Source organism: Manacus vitellinus, unplaced genomic scaffold (assembly GCF_001715985.3).
Source record: "Manacus vitellinus isolate BGI_N305 unplaced genomic scaffold, ASM171598v3 scaffold_132_pilon, whole genome shotgun sequence".
Taxonomy (NCBI): domain Eukaryota; kingdom Metazoa; phylum Chordata; class Aves; order Passeriformes; family Pipridae; genus Manacus; species Manacus vitellinus.
The window spans coordinates 1-12,847 of NW_021938965.1; positions in this window are offsets into that span (position 1 = coordinate 1).

The following is a 12,847-nucleotide window of genomic DNA, read 5'->3' on the forward strand; positions in this document are numbered from 1 at the left end:
AAGGGGTGGTGGGACCCCAAACTGAGTGGGAGGGGAGTGGGACCCCCCAAAAGTGGAGGAGGGAGGGGCACTGAGGTTTGGGGGATGATGGGACAGAAGAGTTGGGAAAGGGGAGAGTGGGACCCCAAAACTGAGTATGAGGGGCCTGGGGAGTGTAGGGATGATGTGGAAGGGGTGGGAAAGGAGGAAAAAACTAGAGGTTGGGACCCGAAAAGTGATCCTAGGCGGGTTGTGGATTGAGGGGACCACGGAGGAGTGGGAGGAACAGGGAGAAGGGTGGAAAAGGGGTGGTAGTCCAATGATCCCATGAGGGTCTTTGGGCATGGGGGGATTGGCAAAGGCGACTGGCCCCCCTGAGCTCCAAACTTTCTGTGGGGTGCTGGGGGCTGCTGGATCCAATCTCAGCCTTGGGTTTTGACAACAGTTTCAGTTTAGAGGAATTACAGAGGTGTGACTGAACGACTTTTGTTTCCCAAGTTTTAATGATGGAAAATCAGATTTATTGATAGAAATGAATTATTTAGGGTTACAAATGATCAGACAAAGGATCTTCTTTAGAATTATTTACTGCACAATAGAAACACTAAAACTACCAGGAGTACAGGATAAGATAGGTCTGTGTTCTACACTAAAGCAATAGTTGAAGCAAATCTACTCAAGCTGGCACAAAAGCAATAATTCTTAATTAGAGATGGATGGAACTCCCCCAGACCAACACTCATGAGGAGATCTCTGCTCTCAACCTCCAGGAGAGACCTGGAAGGTCTCTCCGGCCAAGGCAGGAAAGGTTCTGTTGGAAGAAGCTGCCCCTGTGAAATGGGACTGGCCCTTTGTGGTGGAAAGGGATGGACTGACAGTCACTGGACTCCAGGGGTTGCCTCAGCATCAGGGGCTTCATTTGGGGTGGAAGCAGCGGTCAAAACTCTTCCCGCAGTCGGGGCACTGGTAGGCCTTCCCTTACTGGTGGGTCCGTTGGTGTTTGGTCAAGGTAGAGCTCTGGGTGAAGCTCTTCCCACACTCCCCACACTTGTAGGGCCTCTCCCCGGTGTGGATGCGCCGGTGCCTGACGAGGGTGAAGTTCCGGTTGAAGCCCTTCCCGCAGTCGGTGCAGCGGAAGGGCCTCTCATCCGTGTGCGTCCGCTCGTGCAGGAGGAGATTGGAGCTGGTGTGAAACCTCTTCCCACATTCCAAGCACTTGTAGGGCCGTTCTCCAGTGTGGATGCGCCAGTGGATGCGGAGGGTGGAGCTGTCCTTGAAGCTCTTCCCACATTCCCCACACATGTAGGGCCGTTCCCCAGTGTGGATGAGCTGGTGGGTGATGAGGTTGGAGCTGTTATTGAAGCTCTTCCCACATTCCCCACATGTGTAGGGACGTTCTCCAGTGTGGATGTGCTCGTGTCTGAGCAGGTGGGAGCTCTTCCCAAAGTACTTCCCACATTCCAAGCACCTGAAGGCCTTCTTTCTGCTGGGAGGCTGCTCAGGGACCACCAGNGGGGGGCTCTGGGAGGGCACCTGCCCCTCAATACAGCACCCAGCTCACCCCAAAAGGTGCTGGGGCCCCACCAAAACCTTCCCACAGCCCCTCAGGGACCCCCAAACACACTCAAAGCCCACCCAGGACCCTACCTAACCCCTTTTCTGGTGGGACTTCTTTGGGCACTGGTGATGCTGTGAGCCCCCTCGGCTGCGGGCGAGGAGCTCTTGGGCGAGCGGGGAGTGGGAAAGGGGAGGTTGGTGGGAAAAGGGGGGTCAGAGGGGATAAAAGGGGTGGTGGGACCCCAAACTGAGTGGGAGGGGAGTGGGACCCCCCAAAAGTGGAGGGGGGAGGAGCTCTGAGGTTTGGGGGATGGATGATGGGAAATGGGTGGGAGAGGTCAGAAGAGTGGGGAAAGGGCAAGGTAGGATCCCCAAACTGAGCATGAGGGGGCTAGGGAGTGGGGGCATGATGTGGAAGGGGTGAGAAAGGGGGTAAAAATGGGGGTTAGGACCCCCAGAGTGATGGGGGGGGACACTGGGGATTGAGGGGACTATAGAAAAGTGAGAGGAACAGGAAGAAGGGTGGAAAAGGGCCGGTGGTCTGGTAGGTCTGACGGTCCCATGGGGGTCTTTGGGCACAGGGATGTTGGGAAAGAGAGGTGGTCCTGCTGAGCTCCTAACATACTGTGGGGTGCTGGGAGCTGCTGGATCCAATCTCAGCCTTGGATCATGTCAACAGTTTCAGTTTAGAGGAATTACAGAGGTGTGACTGAACCACTTTTGTCCCCCAGGTTTTAATGATGGCAAATCAGATCTACTCATAGAAAAGAATTATTTAGGGCACCAAATGATCAGACAAAAGATCTTCATCAGAATTATTTACTGCATAATAGAAACACTAAAACTACCAGGAGTACAGGATAAGACAGAACAGTGCTCTACATTAAATCAATTGTTCAAGCAATTCTACTGAAATTGGCACAAAAGCAATAATTCTTAATTAGAGATGGATGTAACTCCCCCAGACCAACATTGGTGGGGAGATCTCTGCTCTCAACCTCCAGGAGTGATCTTGGAGGGTCCCCAGCCAAGGCAGGAATCTCCACACACCCCCAAGAAGGGTTCTGTTGGAAGAAGCTGCCCCTGTGAAAGGGGACTGGCCCTTTCTGGTCGAAAGGGATGGACTGACAGTCATTGGACTCCAGGGATTCCCTCACCATCAGGCTTCCCTTACTGGTGGGTCCGTTGGTGTGAGGTCAAGCCAGAGCTCTGGGTGAAGCTCTTCCCACATTCCAAGCATTTGTAGGGCCTCTCCCCAGTGTGGATGCGCCGGTGGGTGACAAGGTGAGAGTTCCTGTTGAAGCCCTTCCCACAGTCGGTGCAGCGGAAGGGCCTCTCATCCGTGTGTGTCTGCTCATGCCTGAGCAGATCTGAGCTGGTCTGAAACCTTTTCCCACATTCCAAGCACTTGTAGGGCCGTGCCCCAGTGTGGATTTGCTGGTGCTTGAGGAGGTTGGAGCTCTGCCTGAAGCTCTTCCCACATTTCCCACACATGTAGGGCCGTTCCCCAGTGTGGATCCGCTGGTGTTGGATCAGGTTCGAATTATTCCTGAAGCTCTTCCCACATTCCCTACATGTGTAGGGCCGTTCCCCGCTGTGGATGCGCCAGTGGGTGAGGAGGGTGGAGCACTCTCTGAAGCTCATCCCACATTCCCCACACGTGTAAGGCTGTTCCCCGGTGTGGATTCGCTGGTGTCGGATCATGTTGGAGTTCTGGCTGAAGCTCTTCCCACATTCCCCACACGTGTACGGACGTTCCCCAGTGTGGACATGCTGGTGGGTGAGGAGTTCGGAGCTCCTCCTGAAGCTCTTCCCACATTCCAAGCACTTGAAGGGCTTCTCCCTGCTGGGAGGCTGATCAGGGACCACCAGCTCAGAGCTCTGCCTGAAGCTCCAGTCGCCTTCCTGGCACAGGCTGGCTCTTTCCTCCTCAGAGCACCCTGGGCTGGCTTTGGAGCCCCTCCTGCGGGGGGATCTCCGGCCCTTTTCCTCCCCGCTGCCTTCCTGCGCCGGGGAGCCCTTCAAAACGGCCTCTCCCACCAGGGTCTCACAGGGGGATTTGTCCTCCAGGCTCTGCGTCCTCAGCTCGGGGCCTGGGGCAGGAAGCAAGAAGGACAGGCAGGGGATTTGCCTCCGGCCCACAGGGAAGGCCAAGGACATCCCCCCAGCTCCGGCCCCGGCAGGACGGCGGCGCCAGTGGGGTTGTCCTGCAGCCGGGGCCATGCTGGGCTGACAGAGCCAGCACAACACCCGCCCAAAGGGACACTGACTTCCTCCTCACCTGCCTGGGGGGCCCAAGGCATCTTCCTCTTCCTCGCAGCCTCCTCCTCCATCTGCCCAAGCTTTGGGAAGGACAAATCCTGATGGGGGGAAAACAAGGGCTGAGCGCGTTGGCTTGGGGGTTCCTCCTGCCCAAGTCCATCTCTAGAACTCACTGGGCATCCTGTGACCATAAAAACCTCCAAAACACCAAGATTCAGCCCAGAAAAACCCAAACCATCGAGATTCAGGCAAAAAATCCCTTCAGAAATAGCAATCCCTTCAGAAATAGCAACCCTCCCCAAAAACGGCAAAAACTTAAAGTTTAGCCAGAAAATACTCCAAAATATGAAGATTCAGCCCAAAAACATGGTGTTTAATTGTGAGGATGAGGGGAGTGATGTCATTTCATGAGCACTTGATTGACTTACTATATATTAATCAAAAGCTGTATTAATGTAGTGTCACTTAAAACACTCCAGGGCTGTTCCTCGAGGTTCTCTGGCCCCCTGCCAGTCTGGGGCTGTTTCTCCAAACCACCAAACCAAGTGTGCCAAACGCCCTGGTTGGTCAGTGCCGGCTGGGGCAGCGGGCACTCAGTGAGGGGATGAGAAAACTGCACCCAGGGCTGGGCTGAAAGAGGCTTCAGCACCACTTCTGATGGCCTGGGGGGCAGCATCTGGCTTCTCCCAGAGAGATGGCACTTGTTCCTCTGCAGGGAGTCAAGGGCAGCAGGGTGACTCCTGCTGCATGGATGGAACAGCAGAGGATGCCTTGGGTCCCCAGGATTGATCAGCACTCAGGGATACAAACTGCCCTCGGGCTCAGGATGCAGCTGCCAGCACAGATTTCCCTGCAAAGTCTGCAGGGAGTCAAGCTCTGCAGAGGAGATTGTGCCCCATGGATGGGATTGCAGAGGCTCCCTCAGGTCCCCAGCATCAATCAGCAATATACACAAAAGGCCCCCTTGAAAGTTTTTAGGGGGAGTGTCCTGTAGGGAGGGGACAGTGTCACCCCACCAGGGTGGGGCTGGCAAGTGGGAGGCTGCTCCAGGGGTCTGCAAGAGGCCTCGTGCTCTGCTCGGCCCCAGCACTGGCTGGTCCCAACACCCCCGGCTGCCCCCGGCCCTGGGCAGCTCTGCTGCCACAGGCTGTGCCCTCACCGTGGCCCTGCAATGGCCCTGCCTGTCCCTCACCCGTGGCCCTGCCCGTGGCCCTGTCCCTTGGCTCTCTCTCTGCCAGCTCAGTGTGGGGCACACGGGCTGGGGGTCCCTCCCAAGCCCCCCGGGCAGCCGGCGTTGGCTGGGGGGATGTGAGGGCTGGGCCTGCTCAGCACAGCCCCGGCCTCGTGCCCAGCGCCTCTTTCCTGCCCCACACAAGAGCTTCCCGGCCCCCCAGGGCTCCCCTGCTGCTGCCTCTGCTCCTGGCCCTGCCTTTGCTGCTCCCTTGGCTGGGGCAGCGGCTGCAGGGGGGGATGGCAGCAGCTTCAGCTCCACGGCACTTCCTGGGGGGAGCTCAGCCCGGGGGGACGGGCAGGGACCTGATGGGGATGGACAGGGGCCCAGCAGGGACAGCCAGGGCCTGCAGGGGAAGGCACAGGGACAACCTGGCCCCACACACTGCCACCGCTGTCTCTGCTCCTCCTTGCAGGCTCCGTGGCCAGGCACAGTTTGTGTTCCTGGGTGCCCACCATCTCAGCACTTGGAGACCCTCAAATCAGCGCCCGCAGCTCTGCAGCAAAGCCCCAGCTCACCTGGCACACAGGGGATGGAGACAGAACCTGCTCGGGGATGGGCACTCACAGCTTCTGTCTCTTCCCCACCACGGGGCTCTCCTTCCTCAGCAGCACCTCTGCCTTGCACTTAGGCTCACCTCAGGGACAGCTCTGGGCTCACCTCTGGGCCAGTTCTCAGGCTCACCTCAGGGCCTGGGCTCAAGGACATGAACAGGGAGGGGAGATGATGAGCAAGCTGAGGGCTGCCTGCTTGCACTGGCCTCTGGGCTTCTTTCTCCTTCTACAACCACCCCAGAACTTAGCCTGCTTTGCTAACACCACACATTTACAGACTAACCGTGGAGATAGATATGGACAGACATCTCTATCACCCTGGGGATAGAGCCTCAAGCGTGTGCTGCCATAGGAATGGCAATCAGAGAATCACAGAATCAGCCAGGCTGGAAAAGACCTCCGAGATCATCAAGTCCAACCCTAGATCAAACCCCGCCGTGGTTCCCAGACCATGGCACTGATGCCACATCCAGTCTCACTTTAAACACCTCCAGGGATGCTGACTCCACTCCCTCTCTGCCCAGCCCATTCCAATATCTGATTACTCTCTCAGCAAAAAATTGCTTCCCAATATCCAACCTAAACCTCCCCTGGCACAGCTCCAGACCCAGCCCTCTTGTCCTACTGCTGCTTCCTGGCAGAACAGCCCCACTCCCACCTGGCTCCAACCTCCTGGCAGGGACTTGCAGACAGTCAGGAGGTCTCCCCTGAGCCTCCTCTTCTCCAGCCTCAACAACCCCAGCTCCCTCAGCCTCTCCTCACACCACTTGTGCTCCACTCCCTTCCCCAGCCTCGCTGCTCTTCTCTGCTCCTGCTCCAGCCCCTCCAGGGCCTTCCTCAACTCAGGGGCCAGAGCTGGACACAGCACTCCAGGGGTGGCCTCACCAGCGCTCACTCCAGCCCAACAATCCCTTCCCTGCTCCTGCTGACACACTCTTCCTCACACAGGCCACCAGCCATTGGCCCTCTTGGCCACCTGGCCACACTCTGCCTCCTCTTCAGCTCCCTGTCCATCCCCACTCCCAGCTCCCTTTCTGCCTGCCTGCTCTCCAGACACTCTGGCCCCAGCCCGGGGGGCTGACGGGGCTTCTTGTGGCCAAAGGGCAGGACCCGGCCCTTGGCCTGCTGGACCCTCATCCCCTTGCAATCAGCCCATGGATCCAGCTGGGCCAGGTCCCTCTGCAGAGCCCTCCTGCCTTCCAGCACATCAACACACCCCCAGCTTGGGGTCACCTGCACATTTGCTGATGAAATGCCTGGTTCTGCAGCAGCTGCAGATGCTCAAGGGGCAGCAGGACCAAGTCAGGGGCCTGGGGGGGCCTGGGGGGCTTTGGGGTGTGGGAGGGTCCTGGGGGAGCTGGGGAGGGGCTTTGGGGATTGGGGAGTACAGACCAGTACCTCCTCACTGCTCCCTTGGAGCTGGGTCATGTTGTCGTGGACACCTGAGCCCCCCCCCCAGTGCCCTCCCGTACAGCCAGTTCCTCCCAGTACAGCCCACTGTGTTCCTGTCCCAGGGTGCCGGGTGATCCCTCTTGGGGGAGGTTGGAAGGGATTTGAGGGGAAGCCTGGGGGAGATTTAGGGGGTGTTTGGATGGGGATTTGGATGGGGATTTGGGAGATTTTGGGAGGCTTTGGGTGCATTTTTGGGAGTTAAAAGGGGTCTTTGTGGCATTGGGGGGTCAAAGGGATATGTGGGGGGAGGGGATTAAAGGGAAAAGGGGGGTTAGGGGACATTTGGGGGGGTTAATAGAGCCTGTGGGGGAGAGGAGTGGCAGCACCACAAGCAGGCGAGTCCTGAGACCCTCCTGGTGTCCCCAAGACCCTCTTGGTGTCCCCAATTCCCCCATTGACAACCTGAGACTTCCCTGGTGTTTCCAATGTCCCCAGGGCCTCCTCATGGCTCCAATTTCCCCCTTTGACACCCCCAGTTCCACTGTCCCCAAACCTTTCCCCACTGCCCCCATTATCCCCAAACCCCATCCCTGATATCCCCAACCCTCCATCTCACCCCAGGAGCCCTCCCGGACCCTTTGACCCCAAAAACGCCCCCCCACCACTCACAAAAAGGCCAAGGGCATCTGGGGACACCTTGGGGACAGTTGGGGGGCTTTGGGGGACACTGAGTGATTACTGGGGGATAGTGGGACACACTGGGGGGAACCAGGGGGCACTGGGAGGGACTGAGGAGTTACTGGGGGATTACCAGGACACACGTGGGGACACTGGCAGGTTACTGGGCCATACTGGGGGTTACTGGGTGCTCACTGAAGGATCACTGGGCCATACTGGAGGGCAGTGGGAGGTCACTGGGACACACAGGGTGGTCACTGGGGGAGTTACTGGGTCAGACTGAGGGTCACTGGGAGGTCACTGGCATATACTGGGTGCCCACCGTCTCAGCACTTGCAGCTGCTCAAATCAGCGCCCGCAGCTGGGGCGCTGGGATCCCCTCACCCGGATGTGGTACATCTCCCCCCCGCACTTTGGGGGGCACCCCCAGGACTCCTTCCCCTGGGGGCTGGGAGATCCCCTGAACCCCACTGATGGGTTTTAGGGCACCCCCGGGCCTCCTCCCTGTAGGGTCTCTGTGTGCCGAGTGTTGGGGGTCTCTGGGGTTCGGGACGGGCACTGGGATCCCTTTTCCCTGGGGTCGGTTCGCCGGGCCAGTAGAGGGCGCTGTGGCGGGGGGGGAGATGGTGGGTCTTGCGGGACCTCATGGGAGTTGTAGTTGGCCGTGGCCAGGCTGGACTGACACAGAGACACCCCAAAATCCCTTCAAAACCCCTGAAATGCCCTCAGAAATCCACCGCTGGACCAACTGAAACCTCCTCAAGGACACCCCAAATCCCCTCAGAGACCTCAACCCCCTCCCCAGGGCCCCCTAAACCCTGTCAGTGACCCGGAAAACCCACCTGGGACTCCCCAAGCTCTTTCAGGGACCACCAAAACCTCCTCAAGGACCCTCAAAACCACCTGGGAGTCCCAAAAACTCCCAAAACTGCTTCAAAGACACCCTCGAAGCCCCCAGGACCTCCCAATTCCCTCGGAGACTCTAAAACTCCCTCAGGGATTCCCAAACACCTTCAGGGACTTTCAACCTCCCCCCTGAGTCCCCTCAGGACACCAAACCTCCTCAGAGACACCCCAAAACCTCCTCAGGGATCCCTGAAAGCCTTTAAGGGACCACAAAACCCCCTCAGGAACCCCAAAACCATAGAACAGCAAAAAAGCTTTCTGTAAAGGAAGGGAGCAATGAATCTGAGAATGAGGAGACCAAGGAAAAACTGAAGCAAAGCAATAAAATCATCCTGGCCCTTGCAGTTTTTCCTTGACTTTTTTTCGGGGTTCTTTTGTTGATTGGGTGGTTTTGAATGTTTTTTCCGAGGGACTTTCTCAGGAGTCGAATCGAAAATCCGGGTTCTTGGGAGGCCCCCCCGGATCCCGAAGCCTCCAAGAGGGTTCCAAGGCCCTGTGGTCTGACCCTCGGGAACCCCCGAACCCCCCCGCTAAACCCTCCCGAGCCCCCCAGCCTTTCCACCCACAGTCGCACTCCTAGCAGCCCGAGAGGATCCCCAGAGCCCCGCTCTCCGGCACCTCCCGCCAGCTCTTACAGCACAATGCAGGCCCCGCCGCCATCATCGCTTCCCGGCAGCCAACGCGGCGCTCTGCGCGCGCAGCGCCTTTAGCGAATACCGCCGCAGCCAATCAGCGCGCGGCCACGCCTCCGTAGGCCCACCGCCACGCCTTCGCTCCGCGCGAGGCACCACGGGAGTTGTAGTCCTTGCGGCGGATCACGGCGGCCCTTTGCATGTGAGCAGAGTGAGGATAATACGGTTTTTGGTTTTTTTGGTTTTCTGTCTTTTTTTTTCCCCTCTTTTTTCTTTCTTTTTTCTTTCTTTTTTTCTTTCTGCTTTCTTTTTTCCCTTTTTCTTTTTTTTCATTCTTTTTTATTATTTGTCTCATTTTTCCTGTTTTTCTGTCTTTTTTCTCTTTTTTCTCCTTTTTTTTCTTTTTTCTTCCTTTTTTTCTTTGTATTTGCTTTTTTTCTTTCTTTCTCTTTCCTTTTTTTTACATTGTTTTCTATTAGTTCTATTTTCAAGGAAGAATTAAACATATATAAAAACAATCCTCATTTACATATCTTACGACAACAGATAATCTGGCATTGTTACAGGTTCATGAGGATTCCCAAAATCACAAACACTGAGACACCAAGCGTGGAAGCCAAGCAACTTTATCCTGTCCCTTGCCATAGTGTTCAATCCACACTGAGCTCTGGATTTCTGGAAAGCCGCTGGGCAGGAGCAGGAGATGGAGATGGAGCTGCTGCTCAGCGGGAGGGGCAGGCAGGCCATGCACCTTCCGTTAGAGGCACTTCAATTATCCAGGAGATCCAACGGTTCCAGGGCTGTGTGTCTTCAGGCATCCAGCCCCAGCGTGGCCCCTACACGGCCGCAGCCAAAAGCAGCCCCGTTTCCCAAAAGCGCCATGAGGAAGGACGGGGGTGGAAAACCCCCCCATAGGAGGTAAATGAGCACCATTAAAGGCAGGAGAGAGACCCCCCCCACCAGAAGGAAATTCCCACTAGTCAAGGTAGAAGACAGAGCCCTCAGCAGAGGCCCTAAAGCCCTGTCAGCAGGGATATCAATAGACTGAGCAGCAGAGCAGATACAAACGGCAGGGAATACATCTTCCTTCTCCCCAAAGATGTCGTCCAACAAGTCTAAAAGATGCATTTTCAAGGTGTCCAAATTGAAATAGAATATTGCCATCATTGTCCCTTTGTCCCTACATCAGGCTCTGTTACTCTCCACGGCTGCATCAAAGGAAATGTTCATTGCTCATCCCTATTGCTCAGCCATAACCTTCTGTCCTGTGCATTCAAGACCTGTTGCCAAATCTTCCAAGGAAGTCTGTATTCTTGGGAAATTCCCTGCCACATTGTTCCTACAGGGCTCCGCAGATTCCTGTGCCGCAGGCTCCACTGTCCCGTTCCCACAAGATGAATGCCAGCACTTCCCACCTCCATCGAGTGGTGGGTGTTGGAAGAGTGTCCCAGAGCACAGGTCACACGTCGGGGCCACCAAAGATGGGCACTGAAGGAGAAAATGAGGCTGCACACACAGAGTTCCATTGTGGGACTTGTCCCCCCATCTTTCCGGTGTCCCCTTTTAATTGGGGGTCCTTTGGAAACAGCACCTGAGCTTTGTCTTTTAGTCCACTGGAATTCCCAGCATGGCCCCAAAGCAGTGCCCTGATCCCACACATTCCCCTCTCCTCATGTGCTGGCTGTGTTCAGCCACCAGAGGAAAACACAGGCTACCATGCAGAGCGTTCCAAGTGGGTTTCCACTTTGGAACTCTCTGGATGGAAAACACCAGTCAAGGCCAAAACACCTCCTTTTGCATCCTGATTAACTGAATGCAGCTGCTGCTGCCTTAACTCATTCCCACAAAAATTCTCAGGTTTCCTTTGCTTCTGGGAGGCCCCACATGTCACAATGGACCCTTGATTCCATGGGGTTCCAAAATGTCTCAGGAATCCTTTGGTCCCATGAGGCTCCGCATATCCCAGTGCCCCCTTGGTTCCATGAGGAGGCACAGTCTCAGAATTCCTTGGCTTCAACGAGGCTTCGTAGTGTCCCAATGGCCCCTTGATTCCAGGAGTTTCCACAGGGTCACAATGGCCCCTGGATTCCATGAGCTTACACAGTCTCCAAAGGTTCCTTTAGTCCCACGAGGCCCTTCAGTCCCCAAATGCCCTTTGGATTCTCAGAGATTTCCCATTGTCCCAGGGTCCCTTGTGCTTCAGAAGGAGCTGCAGTGGGACAGTGGTCCCTTGGTTCCATGAGCTCTGCAGTGTTCCAGGAATCCTTGGGTTCCAGGAGAGCCTGCAGTTTCACAAGGACCACTTGAATTCAGGAGGTTCTGCAGGGTCACAGTGGCCCCTGGATTCTGGGAGGTTCAGAAATATCTCCGGGCTCCCTTGGTTCCAGGAGGACACACGTCCCCAGGAACCCTTGGTTCCAGGAGGTTCAACAGTGTCCCAGAATTTCTTTGATTTTATGAGGCCCTGGATTGTCCCAATGGACTCCTGATTTCAGGAGCCCCCTCAATGTCACAATGGTCCCTTGGTTCCAGGAGTTTCCACAGCGTTCCAGGGTTTCTTTTGTTCCATGGGGACCTGCAGTGTCACAATGGGCCCTGAATTCCAGGAGTTTTCCCAGGGTGACAGTGTTCCCTTGATTCCATGAGATTCCACAGTGTCCCAGGCCCCCCTCCTGCTCCGTGCCTCAGCTTTTAGAGCTGAGATGACCTCCCATGATCTGCAATGCCCTTTGGCTCCAGAAGGCCCTGCAGTGTCGCAATGGTCCTTGGTTCCATGAGGTTCCAGCATGTCCTTGCTGGAACACACACGGCTGTAATGCTGCCTCACCTGCAGAGCTGCCTCCAGCTCTGGGCTCCAGCACTGCAAGGACATGGACCTGTTGGAGCGAGTCCAGAGGGGAGCAGCAAGAGGCTCAGAGGGATGGAGCAGCTCTGCTGTGAGGAAAGGCTGAGAGAATTGGCATTGTTCAGCCTGGAGAAGAGAAGATTTTGGGGTGACCTAATTGTGGCCTTCCAGTGCCTGAAGGGAGCCAACAAGAAAGATGGAGAGAGACTTTGGACAAGGGCCTGGAGTGACAGGATAAGGGGCAGCGGCTTCACACAGATAGAGGGAAGGGTTTGAGGAGATAGTAGGAAGGAATTCTTGACTCTGACGGTGCTGAGATGCTCTTTAAGGCCCCTCCCAAGCCAAAGCATTCCATGATTCTGGGAGTGGTGGGTGAGGTGGTGGTTGGAGCTGTCTGGGGCAGAGTGACACAAAATGAGGGAGTTTTGCATTGTGGGGGAAGGAAGGAGGGGGCAGCAGAACTGACCCCTTGGACACCTGGCAGGCAGGCTTTGGCTGGAAACTGCTGATGGGGAGCTGAGTGAAGCTCCCACAATGCAGGAGGAAATGGTCAGTGACCTGCTTTGCCAGTGAGACCCCCCCAAGTGCCTGGGCCCACATGGGATGCACCCAAGAGTCCTGAGTGCCCCCTCAGTAAAGTCGTGGACACCACCAAGTTGGTGTGAGTGTGGATGTGCTGGAGGGCAGGAAGGCTCTGCAGAGGGATCTGGACAGGCTGGATCAATAAGGCCAAGTGTCAGGTCCTGCACTTGGGTCCAACAACCCCCTGGAATGCTCCAGGCTGGGGGCAGAGGGGCTGGAGAGCTGCTCA